The following is a 23,961-nucleotide window of genomic DNA, read 5'->3' as shown; positions in this document are numbered from 1 at the left end:
GGTTCATTTACATTTAATGCAATGACATATTTAGGCTTAAATCTTACTGGTGTTTCTTTATAAGTCTTTCTGAAGCTTTTTTTGTTTTTGTTTTGTTTTTGTTTTTTGACAGAGAGATCACAAGTAGGCAGAGAGGCAGGCAGAGAGAAAGGGGGAAGCAGGCTCCCCACCAAGCAGAGAGCCCGGTGTGGAGCTTGATCCAAGGACCCTGAGATCATAACCTGAGCCGAAGGCAGAGGCTTAACCCACTGAGCCACCCAGGCACCCCTTTTTAAACCTTAAGCCTTTTTTACCTTCTTTTGAAATGATTTTTTTTTTCATTTTTTGATTAGCTTTCTGCTGTGAGAAATAAAGAAATAAGCCCTTAATACTTTTTCTTTCCCCACTTTCAGATTTTTGTCAGTTATCCTATTATTTATTTTTAACATTCCATTTTTCCATCTTCTGGTTTGAAAGTTATACTCTTTTATTGGTTACCACAGAAATTACAATGTGTTATCTGTTGTCAAAGATTAATGTTAATCAGCACCTTTGTCCTCTTCCTTTTTTTTTTTTTTAAAGATTTTATTTATTTATTTGACAGAGAGGAGATCACAAGTAGGCAGAGAGGCAGGCAGAGAGAAAGGGAGGAAGCAGGCTCCCTGCTGAGCAGAGAGCCCGATGCTTGGCTCAATCCCAGGATCCTGGAATCACGACCTGAGGCTTTAACCCACTGAGCCACCCAGTCCTATTCTTTGTCCGTACAAGGGGCTTGAAGATTTAACTCCATTATTCCTCTTCCAGCTCACATGCTATTGCATATTTAATTACACACATATTTTTAAATAATAAACTTTATTTTTTAGAATGGTTTTAGGTTTACAGAAAATTGAGCAGATAGTACCAAGTTCTCATACTTCCTCCCTGCCTCTCTAGATTCTGCTCACTATTTTTTTTTTTTTTTTTTTTTAAAGTAAGCTCCATACCCACCATGGGCTTGAACTCATGACCCGGAGATTGATTAAAAGTTAATGCTCTATGGACTGAGCCAGACAGGCATCCCTACTTTTCCGCATTATTAAATCTTACATTAGTGTGGTAGATTTGTTACAACTGATGAAGCCATATTGTTATGTTACTATTAACCAAAGTCTATAGTTTAACATTAAGGTTTACACTTGTGTTGCACAATTCTATGGGTTTTGATAAATTCAAGAAATGTCATGTACCCACTCTTTGTATGTATATTTTTAAGATTCACATTATTATTGACTCTGTTTATGTACTCAGTGTTATTTTAACCTAATATACATAGGTAAACCTGTGTTTACCATTTTGTTCTTCATTCCTTTTTGTGTCTCTGACCTTTAATCTGGAACACTTTTTCTTCTAAGATATTATAAATATATTCCTAACATAAGTCCTTTGAAATTCCTCTAGTGTGGGTCTACCAGTGATCATCTCCCCATTTCATCTGCTTTAAAATAGCTGGGTTTTTTGCTTTACTCTTTTTTTTTAAGGTGGGGAGGGGCAGAGGGAGAGGGAGGAAGAGAGAGAGGGCACCATAAGCAGGCTCCACACCAATCGTGGAGTACAACCTGGGGCTCCACCTCACAACACTGAGATCATGACCTGAGTTGAAATCAAGAGTAGGGCACTTAACCGACCGAGCCACCCAGGTGCTTCTTTGCTTTATTCTTTAATGGTATTTCTGTTAAGTTTAAAATTTTAGGTTGGCTGTTATTTTCTTTCAGTACACTGTTCACTGTTGTCTACTGGGTTCCATTATATCCTTTTTATTTTTAGTTCCATTGCCGTTCTGTTGAAGGTAATCTGTCTTTGCCCATTTTTGAGATTCTCTGTTTGTCTTTGATTTTCTGTATTATAAAGTGGGAATGGGTGATATGTCTATGTTGGATTACTTTTTTGCCTTTATTACTTCTCTGTGCTTTATTTACATTTGAATATTTTGGGGGGAACCTGAGCATTCACTTAAAAAAATAGATTTTAGGGCGCCTGGGTGGCTCAGTGGGTTGAGCCTCTGCCTTCGGCTCAGGTCATGATCTCAGGGTCCTGGGATCGAGCCCCGCATCGGGCTCTCTGCTCAGCGAGGAGCCTGCTTCTCCCTCTCTCTCTTCTGCCTCTCTGCCTACTTGTGATCTCTTTGTGTCAAATAAATAAATAAAATCTTAAAAAAAATAGATTTTAGTTTTTAGAGAGGTTTTAGGCTCAGGACAAAATTGGGGAAAATGTGCCTAGATTTCCAATAAACTCTTTGACCCACATATGCATCACCTCCCACAGTATCAATATCTCCCACGAGAGTGGTACATTTATCAGAATTGATGAATCTCTTGACACATCTTTATCACCCAGAGTCCGTAGTTTACGTTAGGATTCAGTCTTGGTGTGGTACATTCTTTGGGTTTCGTCAAATGTGTAAGGATCTTACTCTATTATAGTATCATACACAGTAGTTCTCTTGCCTTAAGAATCCTCTGTGCTCCAGCTGTTTATCCCTCCTTCCCCTAAGCCTTGCCAACTACTGACCTTTTTACTGTCACCATAGTTTTATGGTTTATGGAATGTCGTATAGTCAGAATCACACAGTATGTAGCCTTGCAGACTGGCCTCTTTCACTTTGTAATATTTAAGTGTTCTCCATGGCTTTTCATAACTTGTTAGCCCATTTCTTTTTAGCACTGAATAATATTCCATTGTCAAGATGTACCACAGTTTATTATCCAGCCAGCTACTGAGAGATATCTTGGTTGTGTTTAAGTTTTAGCAGTTATGAAGAAAGCCGCTGTAAACATCTATGTGTAGATTTTTGTGAATGGTTGAATTTTACTTATTCTGTTGGGATTCTTAAATCTGTGGGTTGCTGGTTTTAATCGGTTCTAGAATATTCTCAGCCATTGTCACCTTATATATTGCTTCTGCCTTACTCTGTCTTCTCCCTCTTGTACTCTGTTTAAACATACTAGACCTTCTTACTGTATTTTCTCTGCCTCCTACTCTGTTTTCTGGATTGCTGGTCTTTATTTCCCAAAGCTAATGCTGGGTAGTTTCTTCTGACCTACCTCCCCCTTCTTTATTTTTTTTTTTAATTTGTCTAATCTACGTAAACCTATCCATTGAGTTTCCATGAAGTCTGGTTTGTTTCTGGGTCACTCTTGTCTTGCAAGACTAAGCTGGACTCCTTGTTTTAAAATGTGGGGTGGATTTCCTAGACTCCGTTCACTGGGAAGGGCATGGGCTTTGACTTCATTCTCTTCCCATCCCTCCAGGCCTCCTAAAGTACAGCTCAGTTTCACAGTTTTACTTTGGAATTAAATCAGCTAATGCCCTCAAATAGAATTTTTTTTTTTTTTTTTTTTTTGAGTGCTGATCTTACCTTTCTGAGTTTTGTCCTCTCATGGATTTTGGTACAGTAATTTCTCATTTCACTTTTTTATATGGTCAGTAAAACAAACCTGTTTAACACTTATAAAGTGTTCATTGACTCTTGGGCCATAGCAGGTAAGAATCCATACCTAGGTTTCTCCCTTGCGAGTTTTCACTTCTCATCTGCTTCCTTACCCTGTATGTGGTGTTGTCATTGTTATCCCTCCTGGCCATTAGAGTCATTTGTGCTATTTCTTATTCTCTGTTTACTTTTAGTTAAAAATAAAGACTGAATTGAAATATTCCCTAAAGCTCTTTTTAAGAAGGCAAGGAAAAGGGGAATTTATATTATTAGTGATTTTGTATTTCAGCCCTGAGTCTAGGGATGATTTGGCTTGGTCAGTCTTGTTCTTCTCTACCTTGCCTGGTTGTCAAATTGCTAGGTCCTTCTTGGTGGTAGGTTTCACTTGGCCCTAATTACTACTAGATACGATGAGATTGGTAAGTATAGAATCTGCTTCCTGCTGCATTAGCTATGTTAAATGCTTCTTGGGCTTTTCTCTTTGACTTTTTTTACAGTGCAATTGCCCAGTTTCCTAACCTAGAAAGAAGCTTTACTTTTTCTAGTCCCAAATATTCCTTCCTTAGACTTTAGACGTACTAAAAATAAAAGCATTCCTGGGTGTTGGTGACTTTGCCCTACAGAGGGGTTCACCTTCCCATCTCTCTGTTCTCTTTGGTTCATTTAAGGGTAGTCTTTTGGCTTAGTGTGGGGCCATAGAGTTTCTCTCATAGGGTTATTTGTCTTAGCGCTTGCCTGCTCCCCAGTCAGCTTTTTTGCCCTTAAGACTTTCATAAGAAATATTGTTTCATAATTTGGACTGTTCTCTTTTTTTAGTTTTTAGTTTCAGCATAGTTAATAGTGTTATATTAGTTTCAGGTGTACAATATAGCCATTCAACAATTCTCCACATTACTCAGTGCTCGTCATGGTTAAGTGTACTTCTTTTTTTCTTTTTAAACTCTACCCCCAACGTAGGGCTCAGACTCCCGACCCCAAAGTCAAGAGTCCAGTGCTGTACCAACTGAGCCAGCCAGGTGGCCCTTGATAAGTGTAATCTTCATGGTCTGTTCTAGCTTTCTACCCAAGGAACACTCCTCTGCAGATTAAAGCAGCCTAGAGGATCCGAAGTACCGTGGGAGCTCTTCTCCGTTTGGTTTATGAGTTTTGCCTGTTTTCCAAGGTTCTTAGCCTTTTTGCTTTCCTAAATTTCTTGGTCATTAAACTTTACTGTTTTTCTTATTGTGGTAAATGCACAGAGGATTTACCGTTCTCATTATTCTTGAATGTACAGTAAGCCAAGTGTGTGCCCTTTGCTGTGCAGCGCCACTGCCGTCTCTCTCAGGAACCTTTCATCTTGCAAAAATGAAACTGTACTTACTGAACATTAACTCCCCAATTAGCCCTCCCCTCAGTCCCTGGCAACTACTGTTCTGTTTTCTGTTTCTATGAATTTGAATACTTCTTTTTTCTTAAGATTTTATTTATTTATTTGCGATGGATATGGTAAGCATGAGGGGTGGCGGGCTGTGATGGGGTCATGGGTAGAGGGAGAGAGAGAAGCAGACTCCCCGCTGAGCAGAGAGCCTGACACTGGCTCGATCCCAGGACCCTGAAATCATGACCTGAGCCAAGGCAGACACTTAACCCACTGAGCCACCCAGGCGCCCCTAAATTTAACTACTTCAGAAATCTCATCTAAACGGATTCATATAGTATTTGTGTTTTTGTGATTGCTTATTACACAATCACAAAAACACAATCAGCATAGTATCCTCAGGACTCATCCACGTTGCAGCATATGTCAGAATTTCCTTTTTTTTTTTTTAATAAAAATTTTTATTTATTTGACAGATCACAAGTAGGCAGAGAGCCAGGCAGAGAGAGAGGAGGAGGAGGCAGGCTTCCTGCTGAGCAGAGAGCCCGATGTGAGGCTCAATCCCAGGACCCAGAGATCATGACCCGAGCCGAAGGCAGAGGCTTTAACCACTGAGCCACCCAGGCACCCCAGAATTTCCTTTTTAAAGCTAAATAGTGCTCCATTATATGTACCACATTTTATTTATCCATTTGTCTGTCTTTGGATACTTGGGTTGCTTCTTCCTTTTGGCTGCTGTGAACAAGGGTGCACAGATGTCTGAGTGCCTGCTTTCATTTCTTTTGGGTACATATGCAGAAGTGGAATGGCTGGATCATATTAAACTTCATTATTTTGTCGGTAATGAGTTTGACCCCCTCAGTCCTTTTAATCAACAAAGAACAGCCAAAAATGGTGATTCTTTTTCTTTCAGTTCACATCCAGCAAAAGCCTTCAAAGTCTTAGCAATTTCATTAACATCTGTAGAAGAGCTAATAATAATACTTAAACTGCAGTTTGTGCAAATGGTACTATTAGTCTGGTAAGTGGAAGAGCTAAGTCATGTCATGTGATTTGGTGAGTTATATAGGATAGCCTTTTATTTTAACCAATTTTATTTTATTTAAAGATTTTATTTTATTGTCAGCGAGAGAGCACAAGCAGAGGGAGTGGCAGGCAGAGGGTGAGGGAGAAGCAGGCTCTCCGCTGAGCAGGGAGCCGGACGTGGGACTCAGTCCCAGGACCCTGGGATCATGACCTGAGCCGAAGGCAAACACTTAACTGGCTGAGCCACCCAGGCATCGCTCTTTTAACTAATTTTAGAACAAAAATAGCAAGCTGTCCAAATTTGGTGTCCTAGATTTATTTTAACCAGTGTTGCTTTAAATATTAAGTCCTATGAAGGCTGTTATGTTGCCCCCATAAAGATAACAAGATATTGGTGTCTGCTGGAATGGACATGACCCGTGTGACTGGTAACTGCTTCTATGAAGAGTAAATATGTGACTTATCACCTAAACTGCTGTCACAGTTGATGTTAATTTAGTTCCTGTTCTGCCTGACTTCAGAGGAATACTGCGGATTAATTGTGGAATTAAAATGTAATTTGAAGGGCTGTTGATCTCAGGACATGGTGCCTCCAGTTCAGGATATCTTCTATTAATTAACTCTAATAGATTTAATGTTCAAATTTAGCAGAAGCTACTAGCATCAAACCAAAACTAACTTATCCAGTCTGCATTACATTACCAAGTGACCAGCTAGAACCAAGACACAAAATATTCCATTAATATTATGGACTGTTTGACCTGCTTGTATGCTAATCTGGATAAGGTGAAGGAGAAGAGACATAATAGCTATATTGAAATTTTAATATTCAAATTTTTCAGCAATTGAGTTCAACCAACTTTTCCTCAGTTTGTACTGTCTAGGCATCACTGAGGATTTAGGAAAAAAAAAAAGTCAGCAAGATGCACTTATACTCTTGAGGCACTTATAATCAGGCAGACATGAACCCAGATGTGTGGGGTGGATATAGAGATGCGAAAGTACTGTGAGCCTAAAAGAAGGGAGTGTAATTTGCTTAGGAGTCAGATTGTGTCTGGAGAAGATGAGACTTTTTCTATGTTGCTCAGAAAGATCACGTAAGATACACTGTAAACAAACAACTTAAATGTTCTGATAAAATATTATTAGAGAATAGTCACAGAATGATGATACAGAACTGCTTGGTTTTGAAGTTTAACAGAACTGCTTAGGGTCTAGGATAGAGGTTCTTTTTTGAAGAATTAATTATGATTAGGCGATATATTTAATTCATACAAAAATGAAAAGATTTCAAAGATAAACAGTGAGACATCTCTTTGACCATATCCATCTGGTCTCCCTCCCTGAAGACAGCTATTACTAGCAGTTTCTTTTATTTATATATATATGTGTGGTACAAATCATGTGTATTTGATGTATATGTGTGTGTGTATATGCACACAAATACTTTGTTGTATTAGCCCCCTCCATTTTTAAAAAACACAGTGACAAGTATATTATATATAGTATTGTATGTTTTGCTTTTTGTGCTTAAAATCTTAGAAATTGTCTTACAATAATATATATAGAGCTTCCTTGTCCTTTTTTCCTAAGGCTGCTTAATATTCCGTTGTGCAGCTGAACCATAATGTAACCAGTTTCCTGTTGATTGACACCTAAATGGAAAACAGGATTTTGTTGATAGAGCAGTGATGTAGTAAATAACCTTATGCATAATGACATTTGAACGTGTTCATGTATGTTTATAGGATAACGTCCCTACAAGTGGAATTGCTGGGTCAGAGGATATGAGCATTTGTAATTTTGGTAGTTACAGGCACATTACTCTCCACAGAGAAGAGGAATATATTTTTGTATCTATCCATCAGTCATCAATCCGTGTATCAGTGAATGAAAACGTTGGTTTCTTAATGGTTAGTTGTGGTAAGGGAGTCCATGGACAGGTGTTAGGGTTCTTGATTCTCATAAAATGGTCGGTAAAATTTGTATATACTTATGGATGTATCATAGGTTAAATTTATGTGTATTTATGGATGTATCTTTTTTGGGAGGTAAGAGTTTCCTATGGTTTTCATACATTCTTAAAAAGTTTTGTGACTCATGATAGGGTTAGAAAATACTATCTAGTAGTTACCTCCAATTAGAACACATAATTTGTCTTTTACAGAAAGTGTTTGAGCATGTGAGTAGTTATTAAGAGATGTTGTATGGGGAGTTACTGTGCAGGAGACTTGCCTCTAATTCCCAACCTTTTATTATTCTTCCCTTTACCTCCAGGAAGACCTTGTTTTAAAAGGTCTTTTTTTTCCTTTTAAACTGAATTTATTAAGCAATAAATTTTATTTTTTTGTTTCCTTAATTTTATTAATCAGTACTTGTGTTTCCTTAATTTTATTAATCAGTACTTTTGAAAAGTAAGAGTTTTACTGTAAGGATTTGAAGTTCATCTGTATGGAGTTGATAAAATTTTAGCTAACGTCAAGTCAATTTGACATTTCATTTATTTAATAGAGAGTATTTATTTAATAACGATTTTATTTATTTAATAGGAAGAGTGCACTTGAGCATGAGGGGAGGGAGATGTGGACTCCCCCCGCCGCCCCTAGTAGAGAGCCCCCCGATGCGGGTTGGTCCCAGGACCCTGAAATCATGACTTGAGCTGATGTCAGATGCTCAACTAATTGAGCCACCCAGGCATCCCTCAATGGGCATTTTGTTCTTTTATTTATTATTTTTTTATTTAATTAAATTTATTTATGAGAGAGGGAGAGACTGAGAGCACAAGCAGGGGGAGGGGGAAGGAGAGGGAGAAGCAGGCTCCCCGCTGAGCAGGGAGCCTGACGAGGGACTCGATCCCAGGACCCTGGGATCATGACCTGAGCCAAAGGCAAACGCTTAACCGGCTGAGCCACCCAGGTGCCCCAGTTTGGCATTTTAAATAAACTGTAGGTGGACAGTTCAGAGACCCTGTTGTTTAGGATTTACTGGGGAATCTAAGGAACAGTCCTCTACCAGGTAACTTCTAGGGCTCTTTTGAGTTCTGTGTGTGTATGTATCAATAATATATATTGTGTGGTTTATTTTTATTTTTAAGGATTTTATTTATTTATTTGACAGAGAGAGAAGGCACAAGCAGAGGGAGAGGGAGTACGAGAAGCAGGCTCCTTGTTCAGGGAGCCCAGTGCAGGGCTCCATCCCAGGGTCCTAGGATCATAACCGGAGCGGAAGGCAGACACTTAACCAACTGAGCCACCCAGGCGCACCTGTTCTGTGGTTTAGATGAGGACCCATATTAATTTCTGCTAAAGGACTATTACATATAAACTCTCAGCCATAACAAATTCTATAGTGCTTTCATGGGTTGGGATAATGGAATTAATTGGTGATATACATAGTATTGCAAGTCATAATTCTGTACATCCTAGAGAGAAAACAGCAGATCCATATAATGAATTAGAAAGTTAAGAGATTTTATTTATTTTTAAGTAGGCTCCATGCCCAGTGTAGAATTTATTTATGTATTTACTTTTATGTGGCCTCCATGCCCAATAAGTAGGGCTAGAGCTCATGACCCTGAGATCAAGAGTTGGATGCTTTACTGAGTGAGCCACCCGGGTGCCCTGAGATTTAATTTATTTAGAGATAGTTGATGGTGTATATATGAAACTCTCTTTCTTAATACTGTATTGTTATTTGGTGGCTTATTTTGAAAGAGGATTTTTCTTGAGATTTGGAATATTTTATGTGGGGAAAAATGAGGTAAACATGTATGTCATGCTAGATACTTTAGCAAAAATAAAAGCTCTTAGCTGTTACTAGAACTCAGGAAAATTTTTAAAAATTGTGACATGTTCTGAAACAGAACTGGTGGAGCATTTGTTATACGGAATTATTTGTGGTAAATAACTTATTTTTATTTTTTAAGAAGATTAATTTATTTGGGAGAGAGCGGGGTGGGGGTGGGGAGCAGAGGAAGAGGAACAAGCAGAGACTGTGCTGAGAATGGATCTGGAGGCCCTCTGTGGGGCTTGAGCCGGTGACCCTGAGCTCATGGCCTGAGCTGAAACCAGAGTCAAGTGCTCAACCGACTGAACCACTCAGATGCGTGGTAGATAATTTATTTTAACTAGTTCTCCAAAGTCTTATTTATTTCTGAAACAGAAGCTTGGGAGAAAATTCCTATTATGGGGTATATTTGTAGAACTTTTTTTTTTTTTTTTTAACATTTTTTATTTATTTAAGTAATCTCTGCACCCAGCATGGGGCTCAGACTCACAACCCTGAGATCAAGAGTCACACACTTTTCCAACTGAGCCAGCCAAGTGCTCCCTAGAACTTTTTATAGTGACATTTGCTGTAATGGGATTCTGCTTTTACTACCAAACCTTCGATTACAGTGAGTTAATTCCTTTTTTCCCTCCTCCTTCCTGCCTGCCTTCCTTTCTTTTTCTTAAACTTTTTGTTTATTTGAGAGAGTGAGTGAACAAGAGAGAGAGCATGAGTTGAGGGAGAGGGAGAAGCAGACTCCCTGCTGAGCAGGGAGCCCAACATGGAGCTGGATCCCAGGACCTTGAGATCATGACCAGAGCCTAAGGTAGATGTTTAGCCAACTGCCACCTACGTTCTCCTGCACGTGCTCCTACAGTAATTTCTAAGATCTGGTCTACATGTTACTGATTTCAAATAGTCTTTCCGGTTATTTGAAGGTAGACCGTGATAAGTTAAATACCACTAAAAAAAATTATGCAACAAAGAAGTAATAACTCATAATCCCTCAGTGGAGATAAAATGGAATATTTAAAGAAAAATAGACATCAGTCTTAAGGAAGGTAGAGAGGGAAAAGAAACAAGAAGATGTGACAAATAAGGAAAAAATTAGCAATATGGCAGATATAAATCCAAATATATTGATATTAAATAAATTGTTAATGGTCTAGCACTCCATTTAGAAGGGAGTGTCAGGTTAGGTCAGTGTTATATGACCCATCTGTATGCTGTCTACAAGAAACTCACTTTATTTTTAACCTCTTTGTAATTGAAAGGATGGAAAAAGTTACTATATAAACACTGAGAAGGCTGGAGGGACTATGTGTTAGATAAAGGAGACTTCAGAACAAGGGAAATATTACAAGGGATAAGAAGGTATATTTTATTATGAGAAAAGGATCAGTTCATTGGGAAGACCCAGCAGTCCTGAACGTGTGTGCATCCAGTGATAGAGCAAAGCCAAAACTGATAGCTGAAAGGAGCAATAGACCAATCCATAATTGTGGTTGGAAATTGCAATGGTCCCTTTCGATAACTGATAGAACAAGCAGGCAAACCAATCAGCAAGGATATAAAAGAACTGGACACCACTATCAATGGACTGTACCTAATTGACACTTAGAGACTACTATGCCCACATTGTTTTCAACTGCACAAGTAACATTTATCAAAGTGGACTATATGCTGGACTATAAAATGTGTTTCAACAAATTTTATTTCATTTTATTTTAAGATTTTATTTATTTATTTCACAGGCAGAGAGAGGCGGGGAGGTGGGCTCCTCACTGAGCAGAGAGCCTGATAGGGATCTCGATCCCAGGACCCTGAGATCATGACCTGAGCCAAAGGCAGAGGCTTAACCCACTGAGCCATTCAGGCATCCCCCTTATTTTTGTTTGTTTGTTTCAACAAATTTTAAAGGGTTTAATTTATAAAGAGTACTTTAACTACAATGGAATTAAATAATAAAAAGAAAAAGAGATCTAGAAAATTGCCGAATATTTGGAAGTTAAATAACGTACTCCTAAATAAATGTAGATCAAAGAAGAATTCATAAGGTGGGGGGGAAGAATTCACAAGGGAAATTAGAAAATATTTTGAACTAAATGAAAATGAAAACAAATTCGAAAAACAAATTTTGATATATCAAAATTTGTGGGGTGCAGCTAAAGCAGTGTTTTAGAGGGAAACAAAGCTTCAAAAGAAAGTTGGTTAAGCATCTTCCTTTGGCTCAGGTCATGATCCCAGGGTCCTGGGATTGAGGCCCACATTGGGCTCCCCGCTCAGCGAGGAGTCTGCTTCTCCCTCTGCCTGCCATCACCCCCCACCCCTTCTCATATGCGCCCCCTCTCTCTGTGTCAAATAAATAAAATCTTAAAGTCTAAAATCTATGACTCACAATTCTGCCTTTAGAAACTAGAAAAAGAGCAAACCAAGTAGAAGGAAAGAAAAAGCTGAAATGAAAGAGAAAGCAAATCTGAATAGCCCTCTATTTATTTGTAAAAATTGAATTTGTAATTAAAAACCTTTCCACAGGGGTGCCTGGGTGGCTCAGTCGTTGAGCATCTGCCTTCAGCTCAGGTTATGATGCCGGCATCCTGAGATCGAGCCCCACATCGGGCTCCAGCCCCACATCAGGCTCCCTCCTCAGCGGGATGCTTGCTTCTCCCTCTCCTACTTCAGCTGCTTGTGTTCCCTCTCTTACTGTCTCTCTCTCTCTCTCTCTCTCTCTCACTCTCAAATATATAGATAAAATGTTAAACAAACAAAACCTTTCCACAAATTAAAGTCTAGACTCGCATGGCTTTATTAGTAAATTCTGTCAAACATTTAAGGAAGAAATAGTAAAAACATTTTCACAAATTACAGAAAATTTATGAGGACAGCATTATCTTGATATCAAACCAGGCAAAAACATGAGGAGGGCCCCTGGGTGGCTCAGTGGGTTAAGCTTCTGCCTTCAGCTCAGGTCATGGTCTCAGGGTCCTGGGATCGAGTCCCGCATCGGGTTCTCTTTCTCAGTGGGAAGCCTACTTCCCCCCCACCTCTCTCTGCCTGCCTCTCTCTCTGACTACTTGTGATCTCTCTTGCTCTCAGTCAAATAAATAAATAAAAAATATTTTAAAAAAAGACACGAGGAAAAAAGAAAAGTATAGCTCAATATCCCTCATGAATATAGACTCAAATTCACTAAAAAGTATTAGCAAATTGAATCTGCAGACACACACATACATACACACACGTTTAAAGCATAATACATCATGACTAATTTGTTTAATCCCAATTGCAAGGTTGATTTAACGTTAAAGGCAGAGTAATTCACCATATTAATAAAATAAAGCAGAAAAGCCAAATGACCTTGTAACAGATTCATGAAAAGCATTTATTATTATTTTTTTTAAGATTTAATTTATGTATTTGACAGAGATCACAAGTAGGCAGAGAGGCAGGCAGCGTGGGTGGGTGGGGGGAGGTGCAGGCTCCCTGCTGAGCAGAGAGCCCGATGCAGGGCTCGATCCCCAAACCCTGAGACCATGACCTGAGCTAAAGGCAGAGGCTTAACCCACTGAGCCACCAGGCGCTGCCATCAAAAGCATTTAAACAAAGTTTACTAATTTGTGCTAAAAGCTGTCAGCTAACTAGGAATAGAAGGGAACTTCCTTAATCTGATAAAAGGCATCTGTGAAGAACCTAGGGTGAACCTCTTGCTTAATGGTAAAGATTGGATGCTTTCAGTCTAATGTCCAGAACAAGTCAAGGGTATTTATTTCACAACTGCTGTTTAACCTGTTCTGAAGGTCCAAGCTGAAGTATTAAGGCAGATAAAAGGAAAAGCTCACAGATTGGAAAGGAAAAGTAAACCTATGTTTATTTTTTAGATGTCTTATAAATGACATGATTGCACATGTAGGAATTTCTACTTCTTTTAAAACACTGTTTTAGCTGCATCCCACAAATTTTGATTAAAAAAACTATCAGAGTTTAAGATGAGCTAGGATAGAAGATCAATGTATGAAAATCCATTGTATTTCTGTATACTAGCAATGCACAGTTGGCAGTTGAAATTTGAAAAGCAATACCATTCATAGTAGCATCAAGTAATATAAATATAAAAACATTACCCAAGAACAGAAGAGTGAGAATATTTGTTAAAATTCCTTGTGTTTTTCCCCCACTTTAATTTATTTAAAAATTTTTCAAATTTAAATTCAGTTAATTAACATATAATGTATTATTTATTTGTTTCAGGGGTACAGTCTGTGATTCATCAGTCTTATGTAATAGCCAGGGCTCTTTACAACACATACCCTCCCTGATGTCCATCACCCAGTTACCTCATCTCTCTACCCTCCTCCCCTCCAGCAACCCTCAGTTTTGAAAAATATGGAACACTTCATGAATTTGTGTGGGGCCATGCCAATCTTCTCTGTATCATTTCAATTTTAGAATATGTGCTGCTGAAATTCCGTGTAATAGAAGTTACCTTGTATTCTTATTTCATTGATGAGGGCTTCGAAGTACAAAGGATTATAGAACGATCCTTTGCTTAAGTGATCTCTACACCTTCCATGTGACTCAGACTCACAACCCCAAGATCAAGAGTCTCATGCTCCACTCACTGAGCCAGCCAGGGCCCCTGGGTTAGCATTTCTTTTTTTTTTTTTTTTTTTTTTTTTTTTTAGGATTTTATTTTTATTTATTTGACACAGATCACAAGTAGGCAGAGGGGCAGACAGAGCGGGGGAAACAGCCTCCCCGCCAAGCAGAGAGCCCGATGTGGGGCTCCATCCCAGGACCCCAAGATCATGACCTGAGCCGAAGGCAGAGGCTTAATCCACTGAGCCACCCAGGCGCCTCTGGTTTAGCATTTCTTTTTCTTTTCTTTTCTTTTTTTTTTTTTTAATGATTTTATTTATTTATTTGTCAGAGAGAGAGAGAGAGAGAGAGAGCATACGCACAAGTAGGCAGAGGCCGAGAGAGAAAAGCAGGCTCCCTGCTGAGCAAGGAGCCTGATGCTGGACTTGATCCCAGGACCCTGGGATCATGACCTGAGCAGAAGGCAGAGGCTTAACCGACTGAGCCACCCAGGCGTCCCTGGTTTAGCATTTCTAAATTAAACTCTACATCCAACGTGGGGGCTTGAACTCATAGATCAAGAATCATGTGCTCTACCAACTGAGCCAGCCAGGTACCCTGCATTTTTAATTTAGGTAAATGGTTCAAACTCTTTACCTTTTGGTTTTATCTGATACATTGCAACTTGTTGAATAATCTGACCTCTTTGTAGGACAAACCATTTTACTGTAATATAGGCTTGACAGTTTAAAGGGTTATGAAACCGGTTGGCTTGGTCTCTTGAACTGTTGGTGGGAACGCAAATTGGTGTAGCCATTGTGGAAAAGAGTATGGAGGTTCGTCAAAAAATTAAAAATGGAACTACGTGATGATCCAGGAATCGCACTGCTGGGTATTTATCTGGAAAAAACACTAATTCAGAGGGATACATGCACCCCTGTGTTTATTGCAACATTATTTACAATAGCCAAACTATGGAAGCGCCCCAAGTGTCCATCATTAGACAAATGCATGAGGAAGATGTGGTGTCTAGATGTAATGGAATTCAGACATAAAAAAGAATGAAATCTTGCCATTTGCAGCAGCATAGGTGGAGCTAGAGAATATAATGCTGAGTGAGTTAAGTCAGAGAAAGACAAATACCACATCATTTCACTCATGTGGAATTTAAGAAACAGAACCAATGAGCCAAGGAAAAAAAGAGAGAGAGACAAACCAATAAACAGATTCTTTTTTTTTTTTTTTTATTTGACAGAGATCAGAAGTAGGCAGAGAGAGAGGAAGCAGGCTCCCCGCTGAGCAGAGAGCCCGACGCGGGCCTCGATCCCAGGACTCCGGGACCATGACCCGAGCCGAAGGCAGAGGCTTTAACCCACTGAGCCACCCAGGCGCCCCCAATAAACAGATTCTTAACTGGAGAACAAACTGATGGTTACCAGAGGGGAGGTGGGTGAGGAGGTGGGGGAAATAGAAGATAGAGATTAAAGAGTAGACTTATCATGGGGTGCTTGGGTGACTCGGTGGGTTAAAGCCTCTGTCTTTGGCTCGGGTCCTCTTCTTTCTCTCTCTGCCTGCATCTCTGCCTACTTGTGATCTCTGTCAACAAAAAAAAATCTTTAAAAAAAAAAAAGTAGGCTTATCATGATTTTAATAAGGGGGGGGCACCTTTGATTGTCCTTCTAGCCATGTGTCCTTTTTACAATGCTATTGGGATAAACATTAAATTGGGTAAAACTGATAGCAGTGTGGGGAAAAAAAACAACTGGTTGGTTTTGTTGGTTAAAGTTTCCTGTTAAAGATGGACCTTGAATATCCTCCTGTACTCCCAGAAAGGGGGAAAGTGGCTAATCTTCATTGAGCACCACCTAATTTCAGGCATTGTTTTCCTCCCTCTCCAACATATGGTATTATTTAATCCTTGCAGTATCTTTTTTGTCACAGTTGAGAAGACCAGAGCTCATATATCATGTAGCTTAAGTGATTTGCCAGTTTAATACACTGGCTCAGTGATTCAGTCCTATACCTGTCTGATTTTAAACTTTTGGTACCAGCTATTCTCAATAATTTTTCTATTGGTCACACTACTGGCCCATCCCATTCTTCCATTCAGGAAATGCAAGTGAGTGAGATTAATTTTTACAGTGCTAACTTTGAATCTTTTCCTTATTTTAACAGTAAATCGCTCAGAAAAAAAAGGCAGGGATGTAATTTGTGATACTCCTCACAGCTGTTACGTAAAGACAGTTTTTTTTTTGGTGTTGTGTTTTAAGTAAGCTCCACACTCAGTGTGGAGCCTAATAGGGAACTCAAACCCATGACCCTGAGATGGAGATCTGAGCTGAGACCAGAGTTGGACGCTTAACCACCAGAGCCATTCAGATGCCCGAAGACACCAGTTTTAAAGTAGCTTTGATACACTTTAATCCAAGTCATTGTCTATATTTTTTAATTGCTGTGCTTAACTCTGAGCCATGAGCCATCATGTGTCTTAGGAAATAATGTGGTTTAGGGGTATAAGTAACAGTGACCTAGCTAAGAGTATTTATATGGGTTATACCAAGTGTACCTACCATCTTGATGATAGGTTTGTAGTGTAATTTTTGGAATTGAAATTGGAGGGTGAGCAAATGAGATTGCCATGCCTTAGTGGAAAATCTCTGAACTACCTTTTCCCAGACCAGATAGGTAGAAACTACGAACAGCTAAGATGTGTATGTAGGAGGTAGAGTCATGGATTGCATAAACTTAAAGATGACTGTGTTAAATTCTAGCTTTTGAAGGGGCAGAGAAGGCATTAGGGTTGTCTGCCTTGCTTTTTTTGTTTTGTTTTGGTCTGCCTGGCTTCTTATAGATGAGTAAATTGAGGCTCAAGAAAGAGCAGTTGACTTGCTAAAAGTTGTGCCACAATCAGTATAACAATATATTGGGCTCTGCAATAGAAATTTGTTATATTTCCCTATAAGATATGGCAATAGGTGTGTTTCTTACGGATTAATGATCTCTTCAAAACAGTAAAAGTCAGGAACTTAAACTTACTGATCCTCAAACAGGGTTATGTACTTCTTGGATATCTGAAATCTGGATTATATATAGTGATCTTTATATTTTTGTTCTTAAGACCATTTCTTTTCTGTTGTCTTTACTGTGAAAGTGCCCCCAGGATTTTCTACAGAACTTCTCCTTTCTGTCTGTATATATTGGATTCGTAGTTTGTATTTTTTAATTTTTTAAAGATTTTATTTATTTATTTGAGAGAGAGAGCACAAGCAGGGCAGAGGGAGAGGGACAGGCAGACTCCCTGCTGCACACGGAGCCCAGTGTGGGACTTGATCCCAGAACCCTGGGGTTATGACCTCGGCCGAAGGCAGATGCTTAACCAACTGAGCCACCGAGGTGCCCCTGAACTTGTAGTTTTTAATCTGTAAAGTTTCTAAGCATAAGGAGAAAGGCTGAAGCTAAATTGCAAGCTTTACAATGAAATACATAGTAGTCCATATGGTTGTTGCTTCTATACATGTTGAAGCCTAACTCCTTTCCCTTACATTTAGTTTTTTAATGATTAATTTTTAGTTACTTTTTTTTTTTTTTTTTGACAGAGATCACAAGTAGGCAGAGAGGCAGGCAGAGAGAGATGGGGAAGCAGGCTCCCCGGCGAGCAGAGAGTCCGACGTGGGGCTTGATCCCAGGACCCTGGGACTACAACCTGAGCCGAAGGCAGAGGCTCCAACCCACTGAGCCACCCAGGCGCCCCTAATTTTTAGTTACTTAAGGAATGCATGCATACTTCTGTAATAGTGAGAACTGTAATTGCTCTGAGAAGTTCGAGGTGTATCTATCTAGATTTTTAAAATATTGTACTTATCCACTTGCATACATATCCATGCATAGAAAACACATAACTGATTTTGGTGTGTAATTTTTACAGAAATTGAATCATACTGTTATTGTTCTGCAACTTGTTTTTCATGCAACAGGTGATTTTGAGATTACCATTTAGGTGTGGCTGCATGTTCTTTAAACAGTCATCCTATAAACACATCTGTTAAGATAGTATTTTGTCTCTTATTTAAAGAAATATGTAGGGGTGTTCCCAGGGACTCTTGATCTCAGGGTCATGAGTTCAATGCCCACACTAGGCATGGAACCTATGGAAAAAAAAAAGAGGTGCTTGGGTGGCTCAGTGGGTTCAGTGTCTGGTCATGGTTTCTGCTCAGGTCAGATCATGATCTCACAGTCGTTAGATTGAGTGAGGAGTCTGCTTGAAGAGTCTCTCTCCCTCTGGGCCTGCTTACCTGTGCTCTCTCTCTGGAATAAATAAATCTCTTAAAAAAATTAAAAAATACGTGAAATGATATAAAGGATTTGAAAATTAAAGGGAGAAAACCTAATCCTTTCAATTGATGATCGGGAAGCTCCAGAGGGCACGGTTATTACGAACTCTGTCCGTCATAGTCGCTTTCTTCTCACGGTTGTAAGTACTTCTGTATCTAGCAGAATTGCACTGGATCTTTTTTTTTTTTTTTAAAGATTTTACTTATTTATTTGACAGACAGAGATCACAAGTAGGCAGAGAGGCAGGCAGAGGGTGGGGGAAGCAGGCTCCCTGCTGATCAGAGAGCCCCATGTGGGGCTTGATCCCAGGACCCTGAGATCATGACCTGAGCCGAAGACAGAGGCCTAATCCACTGAGCCACCCAGGCGCCCTGGATCTTTTTTTTTTTACAGCTTTATTGAGATATAGTTCACACAACATACACTTCATCAATTAAAGTGTACAATTCAATGGCTCATTGCATTTAAAAAATTGTGTAACCATTACCACAATCAATTTTAGGATATTTTATCACCTCAAAGAGACACATTTACACCTTAAATGTCACGCTCAAAACTCCCATCCCTCTCAGCTCTTGTCAGCCTGTCCACTTTTTGTCTGTATAGATTTACATATTCTGAACATTTCACGTAAATGGAATCATACAGTATGTGACCTTTTGTGAGTGGCTTCTTTCTTTTAGCATCATTTTCTGTTTTCAAGATTCATTTCGTTATAGCATGTATCAGTACTTTGTCTTTTCATTGCCGAATAATACTTCACTGTGGGTGTGGATATGCCGTATATTTTCTTACCCATTCCTTTTATTTTTTTTTATTTTTTTAAAGATTTTATCTATTTGGCAGATCACAAGGAGACAGAGAGGCAGGCAGAGGGGGAGGGAAGCAGGCTCCCCTCTGAGCAGAGAGCCCCATGTAGGTCTTTTTTTTTTTTTTTTTTTTAAAGATTTTATTTATTTATTTGACTGACAGAGATCACAAGTAGGCAGAGAGGCAGGCAGAGAGAGAGGAGGAAGCAGGCTCCCCGCTGAGCAGAGAGCCCGATGTGGGGCTCGATCCCAGGACCCTGAGATCATGACCTGAGCTAAAGGCAGAGGCTTAACCCGCTGAGCCACTCAGGTGCCCCTTTTTTACCCATTCTTAAGTTTGAAGGACATTTGGGTTTTTTTTTTTTTTCCCATTTTTTGGTTATTATGAATAATGATGCTGAAAATATTCATGTTTGTATTTCTGGGTGCACATATGTTTTTATTTCTCTTGGCTATATTCCTAGGGGTGGAATTGCTGGATCTTTTGGTGAAGAGGTACTCTGTTAAAGACTGGAGCATGTAAAACCCTAAGAATCTTTCTTTTCAGTCATTAGTTTAACCAGTTTAGGAGCTGCCAGACTTTGCCAATGTGGCTGCAACATCTTCTATCCCACCAGCAGTGCATGAGAGATGAACTTTTTCCATATTCTTGCTGACACGTTATTATCTGTTTTTTTTTTTTTTTCTTATATGCATCAGATCTGGAGTGAATTATGTAGACTTTTATAAACAGGTTTCCAGGTTTCTGCTCAGACAGTTAAAGGAGTTCTTGTTTTTCTTCTTAATTTTGAGCTTCCTAGTTTTCTGGAAATGGATATTATTAAATTACATGGTTAGGATTTGGCAGGACTAAAATATTACTAAAATCATTAATATTAACTAATTAATAATTCTTGACACTATTGTAATATTTTTGTTTCCTTACTAAAACACAATTATTTAAAATAACTTTACTTATTTACTTATTTTTGGTTAAAGGCTACTATTGTTGTTTGACCAGGTATATTCACTATAAATATCAGTTAATCTGATTTTTTGTTTGTTTGGGAGGTGTTTTTTTTTTTTAATTAAGTTTCTAATTCTACATATAGTTAATGTACAGTGTTCTATTAATTTCAGGTGTACAGTTAGTGATTCATTAGTTCTATATATTACTCAGTGCTCATAACTATACACTTAATGAAGACTTTTTATGAGGTGTAATTGACATACAACATTATATTAGTTTCAGATACACAATAGAATCACCCCGCTTTGGTCATAATTGAATGGAAGTAAAAAATGAACTTCATTATACTTATGCCACTCAGGTATGTTTGCTACAGTTATTATTAGAGTTAAGGCAGTTGATTCAATTGAGCAGCTTTTCTGGTTTTCTAGATTAGATAGCTTTACTTAGAATCAAGACATTATTACAGTAAAAGAACTACCTCAGTTACTTTGGCTTATAGTTATAAAAGTTGTATTGGAATAGATTGAAATGATGCCGCCAGTTTTTAAATAAATTGATTATGTTCTTTAAAAAGAATTTTCTTGAGAGTGTTGCTGAAGATGATTTTATAAGTTAAAAGGATACAGTACTCCCTGCTAAAGTGGGAACGTTCTGGAAGTGATGGGATTATTCCAGTTGCTGAGTATGTTTATTCTGATTAAGCATTCTGAAACTGGAGAGATAACCACATCAGTGTTCATGACCCACTGTTAGGTGGACCTGAACTAAGATTCCACTGACCAGCTGACATCTGTAAGCCCCTTTTCCAACTGGTGGACCACAGTGATGTTTTGGGTCTTCTGGAATTAGTGCATGTTCAGAGCCAGAGCTAGTGTCTAGTAATCCTCAAGGAGTCTTTGATTATTTCATTTTCCCCCATGCAGAGTCACCTTGGTAAAAAAAAAAAAAAAAAGGGCAGTGGTAGTCCTTTTGGGGAAAGCTTGCAGGGAGAAAGATTAATGGTGTAAATTTTTGGTGGTATAATAGGATCCTTCCTCAAGGAGACCCCTTCATTCACGGATTCTAGGTCTATAAAGTGACACAAACTTTGGGATTGATTGAGGGCCCCCGGCTCTGTGTTTTTTTAATGATTGAAGTTATGCTCTTGTTCATTTGACTTAGACTCTTCTGCTTACACGGATCAGGTAAGAATTTAGTATACTTCCCATCCATTTAACTGATGGGAACACTGATCAACTAGCCAGTGCCCAAGATCTCTGGGAGTCTGACTCTTCTCATTGCTGCCTTCTATGGTGTGAAAAGGTGGTGTTACTAATGACTAAAAAAAAAAAAGTTTGGAGACCCTTAGTTTTAATTTTTAAAAATTTTTTTTCTTCCAAGTTTCTATTTAAATTCAAGTTAGTTAAAGTAGAGTGTGGTATTGGTTTCAGGAGTAGAATTTAGCAATTTGTCACTTACATATAATACCTAGTGCTCATTGAAACAAGTAAACTCCTTAATACCCATCACCCATTTAGCGCATCCCCCCCCCCCCCCCCCCCCCCCCCACCCTCCACCTACCCTCTGCTTGTTCTCTGTGGTCGAGAGTCTCTTGTGGGAAGCAAGAAAGAATGTCTAATGGAAAAAAGACAGTCTCTTCAACAAATGGTGTCGGGAAAATTGGACAGCCACATTCAGAAAAATGAAACTGGACCATTTCCTTAACACCACACCCAAAAATATACTCAAAATGAATGAAAGACCTCAATGTGAGACAGGAATCCATCAAAATCCTAGAAGAGAACATAGGCAGCAACCTCTTCGACCTCAGCCGCAGCAATTGCTTCCTAGAAACATTGCCAAAGGTAAGGGAAGCAAGGGCAAAAATGAACTATTGGGACTTCAAGATCAAAGCTTTTGCACAAAAAAGGAAACAGTCAACAAAACCAAAAGACAGCTGACAGAATGGGAGAAGATATTCAACAATGACATACCTGATAAAGGGCCAGTATCCAAAATCTGTAAAGAACTTATCAAACTCAACACCCAAAGAACAAATAATCCAGTCAAGAAATGGGCAGAAGACGTGAACAGACACTTCTGCAAAGAAGACATCCAAATAGCCAACAGACATATGAAAAAGTGCTCAACATCACTGGCATTAGGGAAATATAAATCAAAACCACATTGAGATACCACCTCACACCAGTCAGAATGGCTAAAATTAGCAAGTCAGGAAACAACAGATGTTGGCAGGGATATGGAGAAAGGGGAACCTTCCTACACTGTTGGTGGGAATGCAAGCTGATGCAGCCACTCTGGAAAACAGTACGGAGGTTTCTCAAAAAGTTGAAAATAGAGCTACCCTACGACCCAGCAATCTCACTACTGGGTATTGACCCTAAAGATAACAAATGTAGTGATCCAAAGGGGCACATGCCCCCGAATGTTTATAGCAGCAGTGTGGAAACTATGGAAAGAACCTAGATGTCCATCAGCAGATGAGTGGATAAAGAAGATGTGATATATATATATATAAATATATATACATCATATATATATAGGAAGCTGCTGACAAGTGATGGACCAATGAGTAGTACTACTTTATCCCTCCACGGGGGGCCACAGAGCAGGCATGGGCTGCGCAGGGGACATGGAATGGAGTAGGGGTGAAGCCTGTCGCTTGGGTGAGGGAGGGAAGGCAGGGAGGGGGTGGGGAGAGGAAGAAGCAAGAGGTTCTGGGTGAGGGAGGAGAGGGCAATGTGTGGAAAGGGAGTTAGTGAGAGCTGTGGAGAGGGATGGGAGATGCAGAGGGCAGAGAAATAGGGCAGCGGTGTACATATATATGTATGTGTATGTATATATATGTGTGTGAATATATATGTGTGTGTGTGTGTGTGTATATATACGCGCACAGTGGAATACTCCGCAAAACCCCCAAATCTTGCCATTTGCAACGATGTGGATGGAAGTAGAGGGTATTATGCTGAGCGAAATAAGTCAATCAGAGAAAGACAATTATCATATGATCTCTCTGATATAAGGAATTTGAGAGGCAGGGAGGGTTGTAGGGGATAGGGAGGGGAAAAAATGAAACAAGATGTGATCAGGTGGGAGACAAACCATAAGAGACTCTCAATCTCATGAAACAAACTGAGGGTTGCTGGGGGGTGGAGGGGTAGGGATAGGGTAGCTGGATTATGGACATTGGGGAGGGTGTGTGCTATGGTGAGTGCTGTGAAATGTGTAAGCCTGAAGATTCACAAACCTGTACCCCAGGGGCAAATAATACATTTTATGTTAATTTAAAAAAAGAGTCTCTTGTGGGGACCCCCAGGTGGCTTAGTCAGTTAAGCATCTGCCTTCAGCTCAGGTCATGATCCTGGGGTCCTGGGATCGAGCCCCACGTCTGGCTCCCTTCTCAGTGGGGAATCTGCTTCTCTCATTCTCTCCTGCTCAAGTCTCATGGTTTGCCTCCCTCTCTGTTACTATTTTTCTTTCCCTTCTCCTGTGTTCATCTGTTTTGTTTCTTAAATTCCACATGAGTGAAATCATATGGTGTTTGTCTTTCTCTGACTTACTTCACTTAGGATAATACATAATACACTCTGGTTCCATCTACATAGTTACAAACAGCAAGATTTTGTTATTTTTGAGGGCTGAGTAGTATTCCGTGTGTGTGTGTGTGTGTGTGTGTGTGTGTGTGTGTGTGTAT

General features: G+C 39.3%; 1 protein-coding gene and 1 pseudogene across 9 annotated transcripts in view; one reads left to right on the top strand and one right to left on the bottom strand.

The window, feature by feature from the left end:
- The window catches only part of TLK2 (tousled like kinase 2), a 113,844-nt gene that overhangs the window by 9,078 nt on the left and 80,805 nt on the right, over positions 1-23,961 (top strand). The gene's annotated exons all lie outside the window — the stretch shown is intronic.
- On the bottom strand, positions 13,977-14,065 carry LOC116875522 (annotated as a pseudogene).

The sequence above is a fragment of the Lontra canadensis genome, unplaced genomic scaffold, assembly GCF_010015895.1.
Source record: "Lontra canadensis isolate GAN:19392208 unplaced genomic scaffold, GSC_riverotter_1.0 scaffold41, whole genome shotgun sequence".
NCBI lineage: Eukaryota > Metazoa > Chordata > Mammalia > Carnivora > Mustelidae > Lontra > Lontra canadensis.
This window is presented reverse-complemented; position numbering and strand designations above follow the sequence as displayed.